The sequence below is a fragment of the Ovis aries genome, chromosome 2 (genome assembly GCF_016772045.2).
Source record: "Ovis aries strain OAR_USU_Benz2616 breed Rambouillet chromosome 2, ARS-UI_Ramb_v3.0, whole genome shotgun sequence".
NCBI classification, from domain to species: Eukaryota; Metazoa; Chordata; class Mammalia; order Artiodactyla; family Bovidae; genus Ovis; species Ovis aries.
In genome coordinates, this window is record NC_056055.1 from 51,279,554 (window position 1) to 51,304,643 (window position 25,090).

The 25,090-nt window shown below is 41.7% G+C and overlaps 1 protein-coding gene and 1 non-coding gene across 2 annotated transcripts in view; one reads left to right on the top strand and one right to left on the bottom strand.

The window, feature by feature from the left end:
• The first annotated feature begins 463 nt into the window (after nt 1-463).
• Nucleotides 464-25,090, top strand: part of ZBTB5 (zinc finger and BTB domain containing 5) — a 31,296-nt gene continuing 6,669 nt past the window's right edge. The window contains 1 exon segment of the mRNA XM_060409290.1: nt 464-1,529. The gene's annotated coding sequence lies outside the window, so the exon portion shown is untranslated.
• On the bottom strand, nt 14,325-14,431 carry LOC114113293 (U6 spliceosomal RNA). Its single transcript, XR_003588356.1, has one exon. It is a non-coding gene; the product is annotated as a U6 spliceosomal RNA (small nuclear RNA).

The window sequence follows — 25,090 nt, forward strand, 5'->3', positions numbered from 1 at the left end:
GTGGCGAACTGGCTGAAGGAGCTGAGGGACTAGAGGCGGGGTGGGCGGAAAAGGGAGGAATCCCATCACGGAGCCGCCAGCCTGGACGTTTCCACCTCCTCCGACACTGTCGGGTGGGATCGGAGAAGGGTCACCGCCTCCTCCTTCGAGAAGGGGGGCGGAGCCCGGCTCAGGTGAGGCGACCCTGTCAACGCGAGCTCTGGTGGCGCGCGCGGGCGCGCTCACGTGGAGACGGTTGAGCTCTAGGGGTGCTGGGTGGGCGGTGCGAGCGGGGTCTTGTCCTGGCGTCCAGACGGCGCAGACGCGTACTGGTTTCCCTCCACACCCCACCCCCGCCTACCCTGTCTTTCTGAGGGAGTATTGTTAACCCTCGGAACGGAGGGGCCAGGCTAGTGGGTGGCGTGTTCTGCGCAGGCGTCCCCCGTGTCCCGACGCCAGGCTGTCTGTCCGCAGGGTGGGGCGGGGGTTCTTGCCCACTTGGATCTGCCGGCGGGCGACGTTGGTTACGGGGCTCGGGTGGGAACGGCTTGCGACCAACAGCCTGGCGAGGTGAATAGAAGATCTGCGGGATGGGGTCGGGTGGCTCCCTTGCCCCCATCCTGGGTCTGTTTGAGCGACGAGATTTCATTTCATCAGAGCAAGGCCAAGGCGGTCTGGAATCGGGAACCGGAGGCTGACCCTGCACGGATGGAGTTAGTGTTTTGGAATGCCCCAACTTATCAGAGGACTAAAGTGTTTATAGGCATTTATTGGACGGCCTCTGCTTCCAGGCTTCGTGCTAGGAGCTGTGGGGAATGCAGTGGGAAGAACAGCCTTGCCCCCTCCTCCCCTCGTTTGGAGGACATAAAGATTTATACTACTTAGATATTAACATTAGGCAGTAAATTAAAGGGGGTGTCGAGGGTTAGGTTTTTTCCTTCTAAAGAAAGTCCTTTGTCGTTAAGTCAGTCTTCTAGCATCGTGGAAGGTACTGTGGAAGCTAATTTCTGAATAGGACCCACATTCTAAATAATTTGGAGGAAAAAAAGGCGCAGCAAAGTCTTGAATACTAAATAGTATGCCTGGGTTCTGGTTAATTTTAATGAATGAAAGTAAGAAACCCTTCACCTTCAAGAATTAAAGCAAAAATATTTCCAAAATATGTTCATATACCTTTCAGTTGTAGTAGGTTGACGATATTACGTACATTGGGATCTTTCTTTAGAGGCTGAAGAGAATGCTGTGCCTTAGGCATCACTGATGATTTGTTATCCTTGTACTGGCTGTTGTGATTTAAATTAATTTAAAGAAGGTGTCTCATTGTTTTCTGAAGAAACTACATTCTGTTTTTGTGGTTTCCGTGGTGAGTGTGGTAAGCTAAAAGATTAGCAGAGAGAGAAAGACCAGGTGGAGAGAGGAGAGAGAGGATTTTAGAAAAAAGCCCCTAAATCAAGGGAAGGCCTCCTCCTACTGCTTTAGTCTGGTCTGGAAATCCCAGGAAATTTGGGAAGACTGGCTTTGCCACCACTGTTGGCTTGGTGACCTGCCAGGTAAGACTTAACTGGTTGAGGGCTTGTTCTGGGCTCTTGTGTTTTGCTAAATAAAACGAACCAGGACTTTTAAAGTCCTGAAATCAACATGTTTTCTTGCTTTCTCTTTTCTTTCCTAAAATTTTCCTAAAACATGGTTAGCAAGGGATACTGGCAGGCTGTATCCTGGCTATTTGAAGTATCTAGCAAAATTCTGAAAGTGATCAGATTTGGAAGAAAAGCATTTTAGAGAGGGGTGTTTTGCTAAACTTAGGGGGTCAGTGCTCTCAAAAGAGGCTTTGTCTCAAGACTATCACGAGAAGTTGAAGTCATTAAAAAAATACTTGGGTACAGAATGCATGTAAATGTTTAGTATTTAAAGTACTTAGTGTGAATTATGTTGAATTGGAGTTGTTTAGTACGGGCAAGACTTAAAAATATCTTATGTACAGTGAGAAATGACAAAATTTGCTCTACTGCTGTACAGAATCTTGAATCTGCCTCAAATTCTCTTTGGGGAAAGAAAAGCCCAAGTTATTGATTCCATGTTAGTCTAAAGGTTTTGTTTTTTTTAAATATAAGTCTGTTGTAAACAAATAATTTTCCTGTCTGTCAGTTTTAAGAACATGAGTTCCTTTTTTTTAACCGTATTTAACATTTCTCAAATATGGATGCTGTCCAGTAGAGCCAGATTTTATGAGTGTAGCAGGTGGGATGGAATGTAACTCTACAAGGCACCTTTTGTCTAAATATAAAGTGAACTGAGGCTAAAAGACCAGCTGTTTCTGAGTGAACTATTGCTCTTACAGTTGTTTTCATCGTTTCCATCACTGAATAGTGGCTTTTAATCTCCAGATTCCAATTTTAGGAGGTGCCTTGCATTTGACTAATTATACATCTACTAAAAGCTTTGAGTTACCTTTCTGACAGCTCAAACAGATTAGGAATTGTGTTAGAGTACTGACATTTTAGTGTAATATAGATAGATTATGGTTTTAGTATCTAAGATTATTTTATCTGTAGATAATTTTCCTTGTGATATTCTGACATATCTGAATGATATGTTTAAGGTTCCAGTATTTCCTTGATTCTAAACCGAATTCTGTTCACATTTTAATATTGACGACCCAGGGGGTAGGGGTGGGATGCCCTAAGTGAGCATTATGCCATAGTTTAATTGGCAGCGCTTTCCCCCCCTAATGTTACGTGCAATGGGATTGCACTTTATAAGCACTGGCATCCTAGATTTAATGAAACATGGTATTATTAAAAGACTTGTTTCCAATTAATTCCATGTTAATTGTAATCAATTAATTTTCCAAATCTGCCTTTGCACTTAGAAGAAAGTTTGTTACTGAAAAGAATCCCATTGGAAGTAATATTTTTCCTTATATAGATGGAAATTAGCAAACTGATTTGTTTCTTTGACATAGTTTTAAAGGATGATTGAGTGCTGGGTCTGCTTTTTGGAGACTATGCTTGGTGCTTTGTTACTTTGTGTACTTGATAACAGTTTACCAATGCTTTATTTCCTGATTCTTAAAAGTTTAAAATAATCAGGGTGAAACACTCCCCCTTTCTTCTGTACAAGATGTTGTTAACTGGGTGTAATTGATTTTTCAATACATCTTGATTAGTTATCATTTAAAATCCACTCAGCTGTCATTCTTTAAAAATGCAAGACCTTCAATTTTGTAGTCCTTCCGTTTTCGTCTCTACTGCAGAGAGGATCTGCAAAAGGAGTACAGGGAGAAGAAAACCCACCGTTTGGGGGTTCAGTTTTGAGAAGAATCACAGATAATACAAAAATCTAAGCACATTTAGTAACATACATTGTATTTTATTTTGAATAGAATGTTAAAAGCAGCTCAGCAGGTGAAGTATCAGTTGCTTGCTGAATACTCTTGATTTGATAAATAATTCAGAAGTGAAGGGATATACTGCTTTGAAAGTAAACTTGGTATAAGAAATGAATTAAATCCATTTTTCATTTTCTTCCTGAAAAGGTACCATCAATAATAGTGTCTCCAGTGCTTCAAAATGGCTTTCTTCTTGATAAAAGTTTAGTTTTTTTCTTAAGAAATATGTATCTTGATCTGTCAGGGGTAAAAGGCAATAAAGGCTGTTTTTAAAAATTGCTGAAAAGGTTGTGTGTGGCAAGGGCAACTCAAATGGGTGTCAGGCAACATTTTCTAAATAACAGAAAATATATTTAGACTTCTTAAAAATGTTAAAATATAGTCTCAAGTATACAAGCAGCTAAAAGAAGCCATTTATGAATGGTTTCTATAGATTTTTGCATACCTGTGTGAAGTTTTTACCATCGTCTGAGTGTTAAGTGGCTACAGATGTTCTTTTATCTGGATGATCAGTTGGCTAGCTAGTCATTGTAAGTTTTGGGAAAATGTAGCACCTGAGAAAGGAACAATTCTGGGACAATACAGTGCAGGTGTAAAGTTCTGAACAGGATAAAGCAGCGAAGTTTGTTGTAAATTATTTTGAAGTTGAAGTGCAGTACTATCAGATTCTGTCCTGTAACTGGATTCTGTCCTGTAACTGACTGACGTTGGGCATGCTGGTCTTTCAGACAGCATCCTACTGGTGGGCCACCATCTTGGCTGACCATCTCCCTGACAGGTTTAGGCAGATCAAGATCTTCCCCTTTTAGCAGGTGATCCTGCCATGAGGAATGCATTCTATCACTCAGCCCCTTTTCTCCCCAAAGCTGTGCTCTCTGATTCTTGTTTGGCACCAGCCTCTTGGAGGGCATGGTTGGGAGGAGCAAGAGGCAAGGAGCAGTGGAAGCAGAAGAAAAAGCTTATCTTGCATCCTGCTGACCTTCCAAATTAGGGTCTGTTGGCAATGGCGAAGGCTTGGCAGTGTGGTCTTTGGTGCTGGCAGCGTGTAGTATTGGCAGTAAAGGAGGATTTGAGGAAGAGAACAGCAGCCCATGCTCCCAGCTCTTTCAGAACCCTTACTCTAATTTTCACCCCTTAGCTGTTATTTTACACACCTTTCTTTTCACTCAACTTCCAATTCTTGTCTCTGACCTTGCTTTTCAGCTTCATCCCTCCAATCTCCTAATCCTTATTCCTAACCTTTGCTCACCGTCAGTTCAGTTCAGTTGCTCGGTCACGTCCAACTCTTTGCCACCCCATGGACTGCAGCATGCCAGGCCTTCCTGTCCATCACCAACCTGGATGAGTTTACTCAAACTCCTGTCCATCGAGTCAGTGATGCCATCCAACCATCTCATCCTCTGTTGTCCGCTTCTCCCACCTTCAATCTTTCCCAGCATCAGAGTTTTTTCAAATAAGTCAGTTCTCCGCATCAGGTGGCCAAAGTATTGGAGTTTTAGCTTCAACATCAGTCCTTCCAGTGAGTATTCAGGACTGATTTCCTTTAGGATGGACTGTTTGGATCTCCTTGCAGTCCAAGGGACTCTCAAGAGTCTTTTCCAACACTACAATTCAAAAGCATCAATTCTTCAGTGCTTAGCTTTCTTTACAGTCCAACTCTCACATTCATACATGACTACTGGACAAACCATAGCCTTGACTAGACGGACCTTTTTTGGCAAAGTAATGTCTCTTCTTTTTAATATGCTGTCTAGGTTGGTCATAACTTCCCTTCCAAGGAGTAAGCATCTTATTTCATGGCTGCAGTCACCATCTGCCGGGATCCAGCCCCGGTGGATCCAGGGAATTCGAAGCGGGGACGGCGTTGGCGTGAGAAAAACTTATTTGTGTATTAATATAAGATTAGATTAAGAAACAATAGTATAGTAGGAAAATTAAGTAGAGAAAGAGGGCTGAATAACTTGGGTTATGTGGAAGACCAATAAAGTTCCAGACAAGGAACTTGCACCATCTACGTTAGGCCACCGGCGTCCGTTTGAATATCAGAGAGTGCCCCGCCTTGGGCTCTCTCTCTTACGGATCTTAGAAGCCGGGACAAATAAGTAGACATGATGAGCCTCCCTGCTCCAGATTGGAATTCAGCCGGAAAAAGAAAAGAACGACATGGGGAAGCCCAGCATTGGTGCAAGACTCCAAAAACTATTTTCAAAATCAGTTTATGTACCCCAAGTTGTACGTAAAGAAATAGAGTTATGCAGGGGCAGCAGTCCTGACCCTCATTGAGACGAGGCTTTCTTTTTGCATACCCTCCCGTATACAAAAGGTCTCAGGTGGTTTACATTATCTTCTGGCCAAGAGGCTTGTTAACATTTTTATGGCTCTCTTCCTGGATAATTGTCCAGAAAACTCCTCTTCCCTAGAAGTGTTTTTTCTTTACTCTGCATCACCCTCAAAGTACAAAAAAGTTACATTCCCATAGAACAAAGGTGCAATGGGTTATAACAAAGAAAGTACTTAACTCAAAGATCCAGTGTTGCTAATACCAGGTCTACTACCTGTTTTTCTATATACCAACTATACCTAAAAATAAAAGGTATGAAAATTTGGCAGCAAGTATTGGCTCAACAAATGAAACCTTTAATTGGTCCTATTCCCAGGATGTTTTAGGCTTCCTGTGCCTCCTGCGGTCAGGAGGCCTCAAACAATCACATTCGCAGCTGTAGAGTCCTGCAGGCAGGCTAGAAAGCCATCAGAGAGGTTTTTGTATTGAAACACTCGTATTATGCTCAGGAGATTTATTATCTAAAAGCTCTAATTTTTTCCAGAAAAAGGTGGTGGGAGGACAGTCCCCTGTTAATGACAGAAGAGTAGGTGGAAAGCATAACATAGTAAAGCAGGCAGATTCTGGTCTTGGGGGGTGGATGCTCAGGAATTTGCAGGGGGAATCCCTGAAGCCGAACACGTTGTTGCGTTTTGTCAGGCTTCCTTCCACATGACCTTGTCACGGGTGGGATTCCTCACGCTGGCTCCCGACAACCATCTGCAGTGATTTTGGAGCCCAAAACAATAAAGTCTGACACTGTTTCCCCATCTATTTGCCATGAAGTGATGGGACCAGATGCTGTGATCTTAGTTTTCTGAACATTGAGCTTTAAGCCAACTTTTTCCCTTGCCTCTTCCACTTTCATCAAGAAGCTCTTTAGTTCTTCTTTGCCTTCTGCTCTAAGGGTGGTGTCATCTCTGTATCTGAAGTTATTGATATTTCTCCTGGCAATCTTGATTCCAGCTTGCACTTTTCCAGTCCAGCGTTTCTCATGGTGTACTCTGCATATAAGTTAAATAAGCCGGGTAAAAATATACAGCCTTGACATACTCCTTTCCTGATTCGGAACCAGTCTGTTGTTCCATGTCCAGTTCTAACTGTTGCTTCCTGACCTGCATACAGATTTCTCAAGAGGCAGGTCAGGTGGTCTGTATTCCCATCTCTTGAAGAATTTTCCACAGTTTGTGGTGATCCACACAGTCAAAGGCTTTGGCATAGTCAATGAAGCAGAAATAGATGTTTTTCTGGAACTCTCTTGCTTTTTCGGTGATCCAGCGAATGTTGGCAATTTGATCTCTGTTTCCTCTGCCTTTTCTAAATCCAGCTTGAACATCTGGAAGTTAACGGTTCATGTACTGTTGAAGCCTGGCTTGGAAAATTTTGAGCATTACTTCCTAGTGTGTCACACTAGTATTAATAATTGTGTAATAATATTTACACTAGTAATTAACTAGTAATAATAATTGTGTCTCCTCTGAATATATTCTTATCAGCCACTGGGCCTGTGTCTTCCTGGTGGCTGAAGTTTTGTGGTTGGACCTAGGTTCATACCTCTTCTCCTTCACTTATTGTACTAGCTAGGTGATGTTGGCCCTAGACATGGGGATGACAGTCACTGCTTGACCATCCATCCATAAGAGAGAATACATGTAAGGTACCTACAGGGCCTGGCTCTTAGTAGGCACTCCACCCTTTCGTCCAATTAATTGAAGTATAGTGGTAAGTATAGTGCAGTGTTACTTAAATTGCACAGGTGCTTTGACTGTTTGCTACCATCGTAACAGGTTAAAAGGCATACTTCATGAGTGATCTTGGAAGGTAATATTGCTGAGAAAATGCTAAGTAATTTGTAAATTTGAGTAGCACAATATATGTATAAATTGAAGGCTACCTTTACACAAAAGTTCCATTTATCCTATTTTTTAAAGTGAGATTCCACATACATGCATTTTCCATATATGTGAAACTTAACCTATTTCAGTGCTATTTCAAACTTTTTGAATTCCTTAGAATTCCTCTACACATTTAAAAATTGTTGATGACTCCAAAGAGTTTGTGAGTTATAGCCATGATATTTAGCATATTAGAAATTAATATTGAGGGAAAATTTTAAGTATTCATTAAAAATAATTAACCTGTTACATGTTAACATAAATAACGTATCTTTATGAAAACTGTTTTCCAAAACAAATATCTAGTGAAAAGAGTGGCATTAAAAAAAATAAATTTTATGTTTTAGAACAGTTTTTGATGTAGAGAATGTGAAGATAGTACAGAGTTCCCATAAATATAAACCCCCACCCTGCTTCCCTATTATTAACATCTGACATTAGTATGGTACACTGGTTGTAATTAATGAACCATTATCAATACTTTATTATCAAAGTCCATTCTTCATTCAAGCTTTCTTAGTTGTTCACCTCCTGTCAATTTTCTGTTGCAAGATCTCATTGCTAAATATGATGACATTACATTTAGTCATTTTGTCACCTTAAGCTTCTGGCTGTGACAGTTTCTCATGCTTTCTTTGTTTTCAGTGACTCATAATTTTGAGGAGTACCAGTCAGATACTTTGTGGGATATCCCTCAGTTGGGATTTGTCTGATTTTTCCCACAATTAGACGGAGGTTATGGGTGTCTTCGGAGAAGACCATCCTCATGACAGGAACATATGGTACATACCAAGATTCAGACTATCAACATGATTTATCACCGTTGATGTTGCCTTTGGTCACCTGGCCAAGACAGTGTTGGTCAAGATTTCTCCACTGTTACATCCCTTCGCTCTCCTCCCCTCCCTTTCCATCCCTTACCCTGGGAGGAAGTCACTATGACCAGCTCACACTAAGGAGTGGAGAGTTATGTTCTAGCCGCTTTAAGGGCAGAGTAGCTACATAAATTATTTGGAATTTGTCTGCACAGCAGATCTGTCTCTTCTCTCTCATTTGTTTAATCATTTATATCAATATTGACCTATGGATATTTATATTTTGGGTTATAATCCAGTACTATTTGTCTTTTTGTTCAATTGTTCCAACTTTGGTCTTTGAGAGCTCTTACTCCTGTTGGGTAAGAGCTTTCCCCTACTTCCATTATCATGTTTGTTTGAAGCACTTCCTTACACTTTAGTACTGTGAGATGCTGCAGGCTTATATATTATATAAGGCTTATATATGCAGGCTTATATTTCCTGCCCCAGTCCTAGAACTATCCACTTCTTCAAGGAGCCCTGGTTTCTTTTTTTAGAGAATTATATTTGAAACCAAGTTCTAGGCACCAAGAATGCTTGGAATGGCAGTATTTTACATTTTTGCAAATCTCTTTAATGTCTAATAGAAGACAGGTGGATTCTCATACTTGCTTCTAATGTTCTATTTGTTGTGATATATTCTTTTTTATCTTTATTTTTGGCTGCACTGTGCGGCATTCAGGATCTTAGTTCCCCAGTCAGGGATCAAACCTGTGCCCCCTGCCTTGGGAGTGCAGAGTCTTCACCACTGGACTATCAAGGAAGTCCCTTGTGTTATACTCTTGATTAAAGCCTGAAAGAAAAATCCAGCATCTCACAAATGTGTAGTTGGAAGGAAGAGTATTTTAGTAGCTTTTTCAGATGAAATTGGGTATTCTCTTCTGCTACTGTAACAAACTTGACAGATGTAATTTTCTTAAGTGGTTAGTTGCTGTAGGATGTGAAGCCATATCATATTGTTGCATTAAAATATATTAGTTTATATCTTGCACTTTGAATTTTTTTATTCATATGTTATTTTGTAATATGATTACAGCATTGGATGTTTGGAAAATATTGTTTCACCGAGTTTGCAGATCTTTCAATTGTCGACCCACTTATTATACAGTATTTTAAAAATCACATGACATTAACATTACCAATGGTCTTGTCAGAAGACTTTGAGTTTTGGGATGCTTTGAAGCCTATGGTGGCAAACACAAATTTTCCAAAAGGTTTGTTTTCACCTGAAAGCTCAAATTTTATCATAGGCAGCAAATACTGTAGATTGTTTTCATTGAAATGACAGGCTCATTTCATCTTCAAGAAGATGTCTGGCAGATACTCAAGTCTGAATAACCATAGTTTGTCTGTTGTTTGTTCTTCCAAGTAGAAATGGTATTTGATGAAAACAGTTCAGCTTATTACGCAAGTAGTTTTCCTGAGACAATGTGTTTCAGTATGCAGTACAGTTGCTTCAAGTGCACTTCGCATTTCATCTCGTGTATTCTGAAAAAACCTGTTCAAGAATAAAAATTAGTGATAATGAAGGGAAAGGGAGATCAGATACCCTGTAGAGTCAGCTTCCTTGCGCTAGTGGCTTGTCCAGCACAGAGACTGCGTTCTGGCCAGATGGTTCCTGCTGCCCAGCTCAAGCTTAGATGGCCAGCCTTCCCATCAGTTCTGTGAGCAAACCAGTAACCTCTCAGCAACTCACCTTTATGCTGCAACCCAGAGCCCTAACATACTGTGAACAATACATTTTTTTTTAAAGTGCTTTTTACAAAAGTTATCTGAAAAAAATGGTAGTCTTTAGTTCAAAATTGTATGCCTCTAATGGTTTGCTTTTCTGATGACTCACAGTAATCATTAATATCAGTTATGAGCATTCACTCTCCAGTACCTATCTTTCTAGCCTTACCTAGTTTGCAGCCAGAATGAATGCATTGCTTCCCCCACCTCAAACCTTTCCCTGCCTTTACCTCGTCTAGAATGTACTTTACATCTACAATTTATCCAAATCCAAACCAATAATTCCTAGCTCTGTTGTCAGTACCACCATGAAGCTGAAAATACCCTTTGCCTCTCTGAGCTCCTGAGTACCATCATCTCTTAGGCGGCACTTAATGCTTTTCTCTTTGAGCTATGGTTATCTGTGTATGTCTTGTTGCCACTGAGCCCCTATGACAGTAAAGACTATGCCATAGAAATTCTCTGTTCCACAGTGCTTAATCTTAAACAAAGTAGGAGCTTTAAAATGTTAGATGAATGAATTTGTAAATCAAATTCATAAGCACCTTCCTTGGCTTTTAAGATCTTTAGGTTTAATAGCCCCTCCAGTACATGCTGTTGGGCCCTTTTTCCCCCTTAGTGGGTCAGCTGTCCCTTTTTGCAGCTGTCAGCATGCAGCCGCCTCTGGTCCTCATTCTAGAATTTTTTGTGCCTGTCTTCAGTTAGTTAGAAAACTAGAAAAACTTGAATTTTGTTTGTTTGAAACAAAAGACTGTTGTGAGGGCTTCAGGGACTTTCCTATGAGGAAATCTTTCATATATGTATAGGCTTTGATCTTTGTTTTGGATTTCTGAGATTTCTTTCTGACTTCTGGCTGATTGTAGGCATAGTTGTGATTCTCAGGAAAATGACTTGTTGGGTAATATGGTGTTACATTTCATTTATATACAAAATTCCAGTGGTTAAAATGCCTTACGTCCAATGCAGGGGGCACAGGTTTGATCCCTAGTTGGGAAAGTAAGATCCTACATGCTGCATGAAGGGCCAGTAAAATATCTAAAATTACTTTACAAATACTTCATTGAGTTTATATCAGGCACTTTCAGAGAGAGAGAGGAAATATAGTCCCTGGCCTCAGCAGGCGGTTTTAGTAGAAGCATTTTGACTTTGCACTGGAGTATAAGTAGGGTGCTAATAACTTATTCAGACTGAATTATAAAGTTCTACGTCAGCTAATTCCTAAGGATTTTTCACTGGAAAACAAGGTGGTGAAGTGGGAGCACTGAAGAGTAGGGTGAGATGGTAAGGGCTTCTGGCATTAGCTTGACATCCCCAGTCATGCTCATGTTCAGTCATTGATGGACTTCTTTTTAATAGACTTAGTCTGTCCAATTTCGGCTTCCCAAGTGGTGCTAGTGGTAAAGAATCCACCTGCCAATGCAGGAGACATAAGAGACACGGGTTCGTGTTGGAAAGATCCCTGGGTTGGAAAGATACCCTGGTGGAGGACATGGCAACCCATTCCAATATTCTTGCCTAGAGTATCCCATGGACAGAGGAGCCTGGCAGGCTACAATCCATAGGGTCACAAAGAGTCAGACAAGACTGAAAAGTCTTAGCACACAAGTCCAATTTCTGAACCAGCCCTGACACAGCAGAACCAGAGATGATGAAATTAGTCATATCCAGTGGTTAAGAATCAGCCTGCTAATGCAGGGGACGTGGGTTTGATCCCTGATCCAGGGAGATCCCACATGCTGTGGCACAACTGAGCCCTTGCAACATGACTGCTGAGCCCACATGCTGGGCTGCGTGCCTGAAGCCTGCATACCTAGAGCTCATGCTCTCCAACAAGAGAAGACACCACAATGAGAAATTTGCTTGCTGCAACTAGAGAAAACCCATGCCCAGCAACAAAGACCCAGCACAGCCAAACTGAAAGAAAGAAATTAGGCTGATGGATGTGGTATCTGAAGCTAACCCTGGGCACCTGCATGCCTAGCTAGTCTCACTTAGTTGGTCAGATCAGAATATGGATGAGATTTTAGGATTCCAGGACTTGGAACCCCATCAAAATCCTAGCCTGCTTGACTGGGACCTTGTCTGTTTTGTACTCTTACATATTTATTTTCACTTTTGTCATCTCTACAAGTAGAGGGAAAGTTCTGTTTATATTTCTGCTAGGGTTTTATCTAGATTAGGGATATTGAACATAAGCGTTCTTAGAATGTTAAGATGCTTCTTAGTGGTATAGCCTTGCAGGTCCTCCCTGGCAGATGGGCAGCAGATTGCTTGCTATGTGGTAGATGATGTTTGAGTATGGGTGTACTTTTCTTTACGAACTAAGTATATTGTTGAAAAGCGTGTGGGTAGGTCAGTATATAAATCAAATAGTTTAAAATGTGCTATTAACTGGCTTGTTCTCCTAGAACACAAATGAACTTTTTTTATTAGTCTAAGTAAAGCACTCTATCTATCAGATCTAGTCCCTTAAATCTATTTCTCACTTCCATTTTATAATCATAAGGGATTTGATTTAGGTCATATCTGAATGGTCTAGTGGTTTTCCCTACTTTCTTCAATTTAAGTCTCAATTTGGCAATAAGGAGTTAGGAGATCAGCCCTGGGATTTCTTTGGAAGGAATGATGCTAAAGCTGAAACTCTAGTACTTCGGCCACCTCATGCAAAGAGTTGACTCATTGGAAAAGACTCTGATGCTGGGAGGGATTGGGGGCAGGAGGAGAAGGGGATAACAGAGGATGAGATGGCTGGATGGCATCACTGACTCGATGGACGTGAGTCTGAGTGAAGTCCGGGAGTTGGTGATGGACAGGGAGGCCTGGCGTGCTGCGATTCATGGGGTCGCAAAGAGTCAGACACGACTGAGCAACTGAACTGAAGTTAAGCACTATCAGGAAAGTGAATCTATTGAGAAAACAGTTAGCTCTTGATCATGTTACTGTAATAAGCAGTGGTATAAGTGTACTTTCTTAATTATATTTAGTTTGGAGGTTACTAACAATCTGTTCCTACAGATAAATATTGTAGTGTACACTTGCTTCGGGTCAAACACAGTTCAGTTCAGTCGCTCAGTCATGTCCGACTCTTTGCGACCCCATGGACTGCAGCACGCCAGGTTTCCCTGTCCATCACCAACTCCTGGGGTTTACTCAAACTCATGTCCATTGAGTCGATGATGCCATCCAACCATCTCATCCTCTGTTGTCCCCTTCTCCTCCCTCCTTTAGTCTTAGAAATTGGTAAATTATTTGTGCTATCTTCTGCCATATAGATGCAGTCACATTTTGAAATCTTTTTAAAAGACATGAAGCTTTTTTCCTTGGTTTGAAGGCTTCAAACAGGCAGCTTTTCATAGAACACTTATCTTCTTAGCATGAGCTCTTCTATAGCTTTCAGACTGGATCTCTGAGTTTGCTAGAGATGCTTGTGAGTTTTGAATAAGCATGCTCTTGATTCATGACTCCCTTCCATCACATTTCATACCTCCCAAACTGACTGAAGTTTTAAAACACTCTTTTTAGATCCAAAAATATTTCAATAGAGCCATGTTGTTTATATTTTTTATTAAGATTATGATTTGAGCTTTACTGTGTGACAGAGATCCAACATGAACCTGGTTAAGGTAAAAGGGGAGTTTGTTGGCTCATGAAATAGGAAGTCCTAGGATCATGCCAACTACAGTCATGGCTGGATCCCAGGGTCTTGATATCATCAGTACATTGTCTTTGGAGTTGCTTCCTTCTGTGTTGGCTTCATTCTCAAATAGGCAAAAATCGACACCATCAGTGTTAGACTTACATCTCTCTCACAGCTTGCAATCTGAGTGAAGAGAATATCTCTTTCTTTTCTTCTCTCTTTCTCACTTGTTTGTTTGTTTGTTTTTGAGATAGTCAGGCCTTCCTTTTTCTCTTCTCTAACATTGGCATTGATAAGGATCTCAGTGAGGGATTTCCCTGGAGATCTAGTGGTTAACCCACTCCTGAGCTTTTCATAGAACACTTATCTTCTTAGCATGAGCTCTTTTATAGCTTTCAGACTGGATCTCTGAGTTTGCAAGAGATGGGTTTGAGTATGGGTTTGATCCCTTGTTTGAGAACTAAGATCCATAATGCCATGCGGCATAGCCCCCCCAAAAAAAGGATCCCAGTCAGTGAAAAATATGAAACGCTTAATGAATTTGTGTGTCATCCTTGCACAGGGCACATGCTAATCTTCTCTGTATGGTTCCAATTTTAGTATGTGTGCTGCCAAAGCAAGCACAAGAATATCTTTTTTTTAATGGTACCAGCAGAAGTCCCCAGGGCAGATTCTAATTCTGGTATGGCTTGGGTCCCATATCCATCTCTGAAACAATCACTGTAATCAAGAGAAGTGGTTACCAAAGTAGCCAGGCATCCCTGGATCTTCTGGAACTCAGAGGTTTGGGGGCATTCATCTGTTCCATGTGGACTAACGAGGGTTTAAAAGTGATTTTCCCCAAAGACATTAATAGACACCCTCCCCCCCCCAAATATTAATAAAAAATAAAAGTGTCCCTTGGGGATTGTATTTGAATATTGATTTGTTGGGAGATGCAAAGTTTCACATTGTTTCAGTTATTTATTGCTGTGCAACAAATCAAAGACCATCCCCAAGAAAAAGAAATGCAAAAACTACAATGGCTGTCTGAGGAGGACTTACAAATAGCTGTGAAAAGAAGAGAAGCAAAAGCAAAGGAGAAAAGGAAAGATATATCCATTTGAATGCAGAGTTCCAAAGAATGGCAAGGAGCGATAGAAAGCCTTCCTCAGCTATCAATTCAAAGAAATAGAGGTAAACAATAGAATGGGAAAGACTAGAGATCTCTTCAAGAAAATTAAAGATATCAAGGGAACATTTCATGCAAAGATGGGCTTAGTAAAGGACAGAAATGGTATGGACCTGACAGAAGCAGAAGATACTAAGAAGAGGTGGCAAGAATACACAGAATAACTGTACAAAAAGATCTTCATGACACAAATAATCATGATGGTGTGATCACTCACCTAGAGCCAGACATCCTGGAATGTGAAGTGGGCCTTAGGAAGCATCACTATGAACAAAGCTAGTGGAGGTGATGGAATTCTAGTTGAGCTGTTTTGGATCCTAAAAGATGATGCTGTGAAAGTGCTGCACTCAATATGCCAGCAAGTTTGGAAAACCCAGCAGTGGCCACAAGACTGGAAAAGGTCAGTTTTCATTCCATTGCCAAAGAATGCTCAAACTACTGCATGATTGCACTCATTTCACATGCTAGTAAAGTAATGCTCAAAATCCTCCAAGCCAGGCTTCAACAGTACGTGAACCGTGAAATTCCAGATGTTCAAGCTGGATTTAGACGAGGCAGAGGAAACAGAGATCAAATTGCCAACATTCGCTGGATCACCGGAAAAGCAAGAGAGTTCCAGAAAAACATCTATTTCTGCTCTATTGACTATGCCAAAGCCTTTGACTGTGTGGATCACAATAAACTGTGGAAAATTCTTCAAGAGATGGGAATACCAGACCACCTGACCTGCCTCTTGAGAAACCTGTATGCAGGTCAGGAAGCAACAGTTAGAACTGGACATGGAACAACAGACTGGTTCCAAATAGGAAAAGGAGTACGTCAAAGCTGTATATTGTCACCTTGCTTGTTTAACTTGTATGCAGAGTGCATCATGAGAAATGCTGGGCTGGATGAGGCACAAGCTGTAATCAAGATTGCCAGGAGAAACATCAATAACCTCAGATATGCAGATGACACCACCCTTATGGCAGAAAGTGAAGAAATAAAGAGCCTCTTGATGAAAAAGACTCTTGAGAGTCCCTTGGACTGCAAGGAGATCCAACCAGTCCATTCTAAAGGAGATCAGTCCTGGGTGCTCTTTGGAAGGAATGATGCTAAAGCTGAAACTCCAGTACTTTGGCTACCTCATGAGAAGAGTGACTCATTGGAAAAGATTCTGATGCTGGGAGGGATTGGGGGCAGGAGGAGAAGGGGATGACAGAAGATGAGATGGCCGGATGGCATCACTGACTCTATGGACGTGAGTTTGAGTGAACTCCGGGAGTTGGTGATGGACAGGGAGGCCTGGCGTGCTGCGATTCATGGGATCGCAAAGAGTTGGACACGACTGAGCAACTGAACTGAACTTGATGAAAGAGGAGAGTGAAAAAGTTGGCTTAAAGCTCAACATTCAGAAAACTAAGATCATGGCACCCAGTCCCATCACTTCATGGCAAATAAGTGGGGAAACAGTGGCTGACTTTATTTTGGGGGGCTCCAAAATCACTGCAGATGGTGATTGCAGCCATGAAATTAAAAGACACTTGCTCCTTGGAAGGAAAGTTATGACCAACCTAGACAGCATATTAAAAAGCAGAGACATTACTTTGCCAGCAAAGGTCCGTCTAGTCAAGGCTATGGTTTTTCCAGGCTATCATGTATGGATGTGAGAGTTAGACTATCAAGAAATCTGAGCGCCGAAGAATTGGTGCTTATGAACTGTGGTGTTGGTGAAGACTCATGAGAGTCCCGTGGGACTGCAAGGAGATTCAGCCAGTCAATCCTAAAGGAGATCAGTCCTGGGTGTTCATTGGAAGGATTGATGTTGAAGCTGAAACTCCAATACTTTGGCCACCTGATAACGAAGAATTGACTTATTTGAAAAGACCCTGATACTAGGAAAGATTGAAGGCGGGAGGAGAAGGAGACAACAGAGGATGAGATGGTTGGATGGCATCACTGACTTGATGAACATGAGTTTGAGTAAGCTCCAGGAGTTGGTGATGGACAGGGAGGCCTGGCATGCTGCAGTCCATGGGATCGCAAAGAGTTGAACTCGACTGAGCAACTGAACTGAATTCTTTCGCAACTTTTTCTAATTGTGTGTGTTAGGGTGGAGGTGATTATGGTCTCTTCAGGCTCTTTTTATAGTTTTAAAAATAAATTTTACCAAAGATATATATGTCTCAGTAATTTGCTAAGTACACACACTTAAGTCAAATAACCCAACAAGATTTGTTAAGTACTAGGCCTTAACCCCCCTGCATCCCATTTCCTCTTCCCCAAGACTCCCACTTTCAACTCTTAGCTAATTCTTTTGATATTTACATACATGTATGAAAAGCTATGCTTGGATCTACTCAGTTTTTCAGTTTAAACATAGTCTATTGACTTCCCCTGGTTAGAGATAAGAATTTGTCTTTTTATGAGTCTTGATTTCTCCTTATAATTTCTCCTACTAGTTTTGCCCTCTGCATTTCAGTGCTCACTCCCCATTCCTCCACCCCCCACTATACTTAGAATTTTCATTAAATCAGCAGTTCTCAAAGTATAGTCCAAGGACCAGTAGGGGCCCCTGAGAGTTTTTCAAGGAGTCTGTGAGGTTAAAACTATTTTCATAATGATACAAAAACTTACTTTTTTCACTGTCATTCTTTCATGAGTGTACACTTGTGTGTGATACTGCAAAAGTCTGAATGCAAAAGCAGATATGAGAATCTAGCTGTCTTCTGTTAATGCAAAAATGTAAAACAATTCCTCTCTTTTTTTTTTTTTGGTGGGAGATACTATTTTTCATAAATTAGTATGTAATTATATACTGTTATTTTTAAATTAATTTAGAAATACGTTATTTTTAAGTGGCCTCAGTTTTTAAATTCCCTAGAGCTCTATTTCCTTATTGTGGCCTATGGAATGGCTCAGTAAATGCTAGTTGGACTACGCTGGTGGTCCAGTGTTTGGGTCTCTGTGCTGCCAGTGAGTTTGACCCCTAGTTAGGGATCTAGATCCCGAATGCTGCAACTAAGACCCAGGGCAGCAAAAAATATAAAAAGATAATGCTAGTTAAAGATGTCTGCGCTGTCTGTGCCCGTGTGCTGTGACACCAGCTCTTTGACTTTCTGTTGTTTTTCTTCTCTCTCGTTTTCAGGTTGATCACCTGACACCCCACTGCATGTAGAGCAATGTATTACAAAGTCATCTGCACATGACCCTCATGGATAGGCGCTCAGATTGTCAGAGGAATGATATAGTAGCAGCTGTCCAGAGTCTTTTGACCACCCCAACCTTTACATCTGGATAGGCTGTAAATTGTGAGTCCCATTTTCCGAGGTAGAATTTTACAGTGCAGATAGGAGAACTAGGTTCTCTTGGTCATAGGTACCTGAGTGGGGTCTGGATGCAGGTGTGAGCAATATGGAATGATTTGAGCATTTAGAATTACTCTGGCCAGTCCAGTAGACATTTGATTAGTTAAATAAAATTAAAAGCTCATTTCCTCAGTCACACTAGCCCCATTTCAGGTGCTCTGTAGCTGCCAGAGACAAGTGGACAGCACAGCAGCTATGCCGGTGATTTCCATCACTGTAGAAAGTTTTATTGGATAGTGCTAGTCTAGAAGGTGCAGTGACAGCTACTCTTCTGAGCAGCTAATCCAGAGCAGGGTCCATGCAAAGTTTGAGTGGCCGTGGCAATAATGATTTTCATAATGTGGTTGGATGCTCTGCTTCATTCCAGTACTGCTCTCGCACCCTCCTGGAGATTTTGTGAGCTTCCTGACATCCTTTAATCATAAATCCCCTTGTCCTTGAATCAGTTGAATGAACTTATTGCATTCAGTTAAGGAGCTCTGAGTTATCCTGAAGTGCTTTCTGACACTCTAGATATTGGAAAGAACAGCTGAATAATCTAATTGGCCAGTTTTATGGCTAAAATTAGCTTTTATCATAGTGGATTTGATTTCTATTGCTAATCTAAATGATCATAAATTGACTGATTACATGATATTGAGATAAAAGAATATTATCATTAAAGAGAAATTAGTTTGGAGTTATCTCTAAATGGGTAATTCAACACAGTTATTAATTTATGGAGAATAAGTGTTTCTCCAGGTTTTGATCATCTCTAATGCTACGATTTAGTTTCACAACTTCTAGAGCCCCTTAAGATAGGAGCCCTGGGACTTCCCTGGTGGTCTAGTGGTTAAGACTCTGCCTCCCAATGCAGGGGTTGCAGGTTCGATCCCTGGCTGGGGAGCTAAGATTCCACATGCCTCTTTACCAAAAGATGAAACAGAAGCAATATTGTAACAGATTCAATAAAGACTTCAAAAATGGTTCATATAAAAAAAAAAACCTTAATTTAAAGAAGAGGAGGAGGAAGTAAGGAATCCTGCACTGCCCTGACAGTAAGGCACACAGAACATCATAGTTCTGTCCCTAAGGTGCTTTCAGAAGAGCCTGGAGTACTCAAGTTGATTTCAAGGACTGTTTGTTGGGGCATCTAGTGTAGGGCTGACAGTCTCTAAGTGATATCAAGTTATATGGACTGTTTACCTATTTTCCAACATTATTTAATCTCTGGGTTTTTTCCCAGGGCATCTTTAGCCACCTCAATAGTCTCTTCACATAGGTTTCTGAGCCCTGGGAATTTCCTTAGAATGGTACTTTTGAGACTACAGTTTCCTTCCTACTTATGCCATTTCTATAGAAAGGGGATTGAACATTAAGTGTTTGACATTTTAGTGAATGACCTTTTGTGGAAAAGAGTGGTGGTTTCTTCTTATACTCAAGGTAACTGACATTTCAAAAAATAAGGAGACTGTTTTTCCTCAGTCATATTTCTGCTGCTTGTTGAAAAGAAAGGCATTGGACAGAATATCATTATTCTTTCAAACTGATATGCTGCATCTAAATACCGCTTACTTGGGGAGTTAGTCTTTTATGTTCCCCTCATCTGTTAAGTCAGATTAATAAGGCGCACCTGGCAGGGGTGTTTTGAAGATTAGAGAAAAAATAAGTGAGAAGTACTTAAGATGGCACTTCAACAGTTACTGCAGCATTGGTTCTGGTCTCCACATTAGGAGAGAAAGCAGTAAGCTCAGCGTCTGGTGCTGCCTGCTCTCACCTAACAGAGCCCCAGTCGACATGGTCTCTCAGTTCTCAGAGTGACTCTGGGGCCAGTGCCGCTTCGGAAGACAGCTCCCTGTTTTGTTTCTTTTGAATAAGCTTGAAACAGAATGTTTCTTCCCTGTTGCTGCTATAAAATAATCACCTCCTTGGAACTTGACACCTGTTAGTGTACGTGTTTCCTTTCACAAGGCTGTCGACTTGTGAGCAGCGGTTGCTTTTTGTCTAACTAATCTCCCCAAAGCCTTGAGCTCTTTGATCCCTGATTGAGTAGAGGTCCAGGCACGTGTGCTGCTGCTGACCATTGTTGACCCTTCACTCAACAATGGATTTGGCCAACTCACGGCCACTGCTTTGAGGCATTTTACCATCTGCAACTTTCAAGGTACAGCAAAGGCCTGTGGCTTAATACTCTCATGGCACTGTAGACCCTTGGTTTTGATGGATTTAGAGTTTGTCATTTTTGTTACTTCCCAAGGATCATAAAGTGTGTGTTCTCTGGTTACTTGTCATTTCGCTCAATCAAGACTTGGCCTGCTCTGTGGTGCTGGGCCACTAGAGCAAGTGGGCAAGCGTGGTGTGCAGCTTGGCATCCATGTTGCATTCTGCTTGCAGTAATCCTTGCAAAGTGCCATAACAGTATCTGTGAATTTGGAGATGTGCAAAGATCTCAGGGTGTGTGCCTTTAGAATGTCAAGGATTTACCATGTTTTTTAAAATTTCATTTTATATTGGGAATTCCTGAGTGGCCCAGTACTCAGGACTCCACACTTTTGCTGCCAGGCGCCCAGGTTCAATCCTTGGTTGACCAAAAAAAAGGACGCGTTTTATAAAAGTTAATGTGTGTGTATATATTTATATTTTAAAAGGCACATAGTTCCATAAAGTTTAGAGCTAAAAATAGCAGTCTTCCATCCCTTCCTTTTCCCTCCAAATTCCCCCTCCTCAAAGGCAGCCCCCACTCCAGTACTCTTGCCTGGAAAATCCCATGGACGGAGGAGCCTGGTAGGCTGCAGTCCATGGGGTCGCTAAGAGTCGGCACGACTGAGCAGCTTCACTTTCACTTTTCACTTTCATGCATTGGTGAAGGAAGTGGCAACCCACTCCAGTGTTCTTGCCTGGAGGATCCCAGGGACGGGGGAGCCTGGTGGGCTGCCGTCTGTGGGGTCGCACAGAGTCAGACATGACTGAAGCGACTTAGCAGCAAAGGCAACCACTTTCACTTGCTTTAGTTTGTTTTTCCACTACCGACTTACGTATTTCCAAACAACATTCTTATATTACTGTTTCTTGAGGTAGTATTTCAGATATTATTTCTTGACTAACAGGGAAGGTGGCAGTTTAACTTTCTGTCCTCTGCCCTGCCCCACAATGCACACCAGCCTTCTCTCATGCTTCCAGTATCTCAAATGTGGCTCTGTGTTCACATCATTAGGACTCTGTAAACAAACTACACAGGATATTGCAACTAAACACCCATTAAGTTTTTAAGCTGTCCCATTTAAAATTCTTGTTTTATATGATGTCTTTACATTTTTACAGAGCTGTTAACTTGTTAGCACCCTCAGCCATGTCATGTGGTCTGCCTATTCCCTTTTCCCTTGCGGGGGACTCTGGTCTCTCAGCTTCCTGCTCCAGTCTGTTCCCCTGCCCTGCTGCCTAGCTGTCACCTTGGGCTTCAGCATCATCCTTAAAAATTCTCTTTGCCTGTTTTCTAGGATGGGTCTCAACTTTCTGTATTGTCTTCCTTTTCTTGGTTTATTCTCAGCTTCCTTAAGCACAGCCTTTAATAGCTTCCAGAGAAAAGGTATGTGGGAGGTAAACTTTTGGGTTCCTGTTTGTTTGAATATGCCTTGGCCTACCCTCATAATTGATTGATAGTTTGACAGCAAGAAGAGGTGATAGTTTGACAGCAAGAAGAGGTAAGAAAGCCTTCTTCAGCAATCAGTGCAAAGAAATAGAGGAAAAGAACAGAATGGGAAAGACTAGAGATCTCTTCAAGAAAATTAGAGATACCAAGGGAACATTTCATGCAAAGATGGGCTCGATAAAGGACAGAAATGGTATGGACCTAACAGAAGCAGAAGATATTAAGAAGAGGTGGCAAGAATACACAGAAGAACTGTACAAAAGAGATCTTTACGACCCAGATAATCATGATGGTGTGATCACTAATCTAGAGCCAGATATCCTGGAATGTGAAGTCAAGTGGGCCTTAGAAAGCATCACTACGAACAAAGCTAGTGGAGATGATGGAATTCCAGTTGAGCTATTTCAAATCCTGAAAGATGGTGCTGTGAAAGTGCTATACTCAATATGCCAGCAAATTTGGAAAACTCAGCAGTGGCCACAGGACTGGAAAAGGTCAGTTTTCATTCCAATTCCAAAGAAAGGCAATGCCAAAGAATGCTCCAACTACCGCACAATTGCCCTCATCTCACATGCTAGTAAAGTAAAGCTCAAAATTCTGCAAGCCAGGCTTCAGCAATACGTGAATCGTGAACTCCCTGATGTTCAAGCTGGTTTTAGAAAAGGCAGAGGAACCAGAGATCAAATTGCCAACATCCGCTGGATCATGGAAAAAGCAAGAGAGTTCCAGAAAAACATCTATTTCTGCTTTATTGACTATGCCAAAGCCTTTGACTGTGTGGATCACAATAAACTGTGGAAAATTCTTCAAGAGATGGGAATACCAGACCACCTGATCTGCCTCTTGAGAAATCTGTATGCAGGTCAGGAAGCACCAGTTAGAACTGGACATGGAACAACAGACTGGTTCCAAATAGGAAAAGGAGTACGTCAAGGCTGTATATTGTCACCCTGCTTATTTAACTTGTATGCAGAGTACATCATGAGAAATGCTGGGCTGGAAGAAATACAAGCTGGAAACGAAGATCATGGCATCCGGTCCCATCACTTCATGGGAAATAAATGGGGAAATAGTGGAAACAGCGTCAGACTTTAGTTTTTGGGTGGCTCCAAAATCACTGCGGATGGTGACTGCAGCCATGAAATTAAAAGACACTCCTTGGGAGAAAAGTTATGATCAACCTAAGCAGAGACATTACTTTGCCGACTAAGGTCCGTCTAGTCAAGGCTATGGTTTTTCCTGTGGTCATGTATGGATGTGAGAGTTGGACTGTGAAGAAGGCTGAACGCCGAAGAATTGATGCTTTTGAACTGTGGTGTTGGAGAAGACTCTTGAGAGTCCCTTGGACTGCAAGGAGATCCAGCCAGTCCATTCTGAAGGAGATCAGCCCTGGGATTTCTTTGGAAGGAATGATGCTAAAGCTGAAACTCTAGTACTTTGGCCACCTCATGCGAAGAGTAAACTCATTGGAAAAGACTGATGCTGGGAGGGATTGGGGGCAGGATGAGAAGGGGATGACAGAGGATGAGATAGCTGGATGGCATCACTGACTCGATGGACATGAATCTGAGTGAACTCCGGGAGTTGGTGATGGACAGGGAGGCCTGGCGTGCTGCGATTCATGGGGTCGCAGAGTCGGACACGACTGAGCGACTGAACTGAACTTGACTGGGTATGGTCTAAGTTGGAAATAATTTTCTTGGAAAATTTTAATGGAACTATCACCTTTTACTTTCCAATATTGCTTTTGAAAAGTCTAATGCCAATTTTATTCCTGATTCTTTGTTAATTCCCCCACTCCAGACTTTCCAGATCTTTATCCTAAGTGTGTTAAAATGTCACTGTGATGCACCAAATGTGGGGATTTGTCCATTGTACTCATGTTGCTGAGTACCTGGTGGAACTTTCTAGTTTGAATAAGTAACTTATTCAGTTCTGGAAATTATTCTTTGCTAATTATCATTCTTGTCACTTTCTGTCTTTTCTCTTTTTGTATTCAGACATTGGACTTCATTCTTTTTTCCCTTGTTCATTCACTTTTATTTCTCCTTTGCCTTGTCTGCCACATTTCTCCAGCCATATAATCTTCCAGCCCTTCTAGTGACAACAACAACAAAATTTTTTTGCAACTTTAAATTTCCAATAATTTTGTTTCTAGAATATCTCTTAAAAAAATTAAAAACAGGGGCTTCCCTGGTGGTCCAGTGGCTAGGACTCTGTATTCCCATGCAGAGGGGCCGATTTTGATCCCTGGTCAGGAAACTAGATCCCACATGCCACAATTAAAGATCCCACAACTAAGACCCAGCACAGCTAAATAAATGTTTTTTAAAAAATTAAAAACTTTCTCTTCTTGTTTTGTGGATATGGTATCTTAGTTCTCTGAGGATGTTAATTATAGGTGCTTTTCTTTCTTAGTTGTGTTTCTTCCAGATGTGTTTCTGTTTGTTTAGAACTTTTTATGTTAGAAGTTCCTCCCCTCCAGTTTGTGGTGTTCCTGAGTAACTGGAAGCTGAGTTAATAGGCCTTGAGGACTGGAGGCTTCACCGTGGGGAAGTCTGAATGGGTCCCAAGTGTTCTTCTCTTGGAGGCACTTCCCGGGCATATGAACCCAGCTGCTAGTCTTCTGTTGGTGGGGAGAGGGGTGCGGGAAAGTGTCTGGCCTTCTGATGCCGACTTTAACTTCATGCCCGCTTGTGGATGTAGCAGCTCGTCCCAGCCTCGCGAGCACAGGTTGTCTTGAGTACAGTTTCTCTGGTTCAGCCATGCAAGCCCAGCAGGGGTCTGCAGCTTCTTCCCTGCAGATACCTTTCCACATCCCCTGGCAGAGGCAGGGGCCTCTTCACCCTTTCCACCTTAGCACTTGCAGTACTCTATTGTATTTGAACGTTGATTGGTCTGTTCCCCCTGAGGACAGAGATCTGATCTGTTTTGTTGATCGTTTTATCTCTAGTACCAGGCACACTAGATGCTCTGTCTGCTTGTGTTTGTATTCTGGAGTTTAATCACTAGATTCTGCTTCACCCCCTCCCAGAAGACCAGAGGGTCCTTCTTTGGAGAGGATGAAACAGGGTTTTAAACTTTGTGGCTCCTTCAGCTTCTACAGAGTCTGTGGGCAGAGGACACAGAGCCGCACC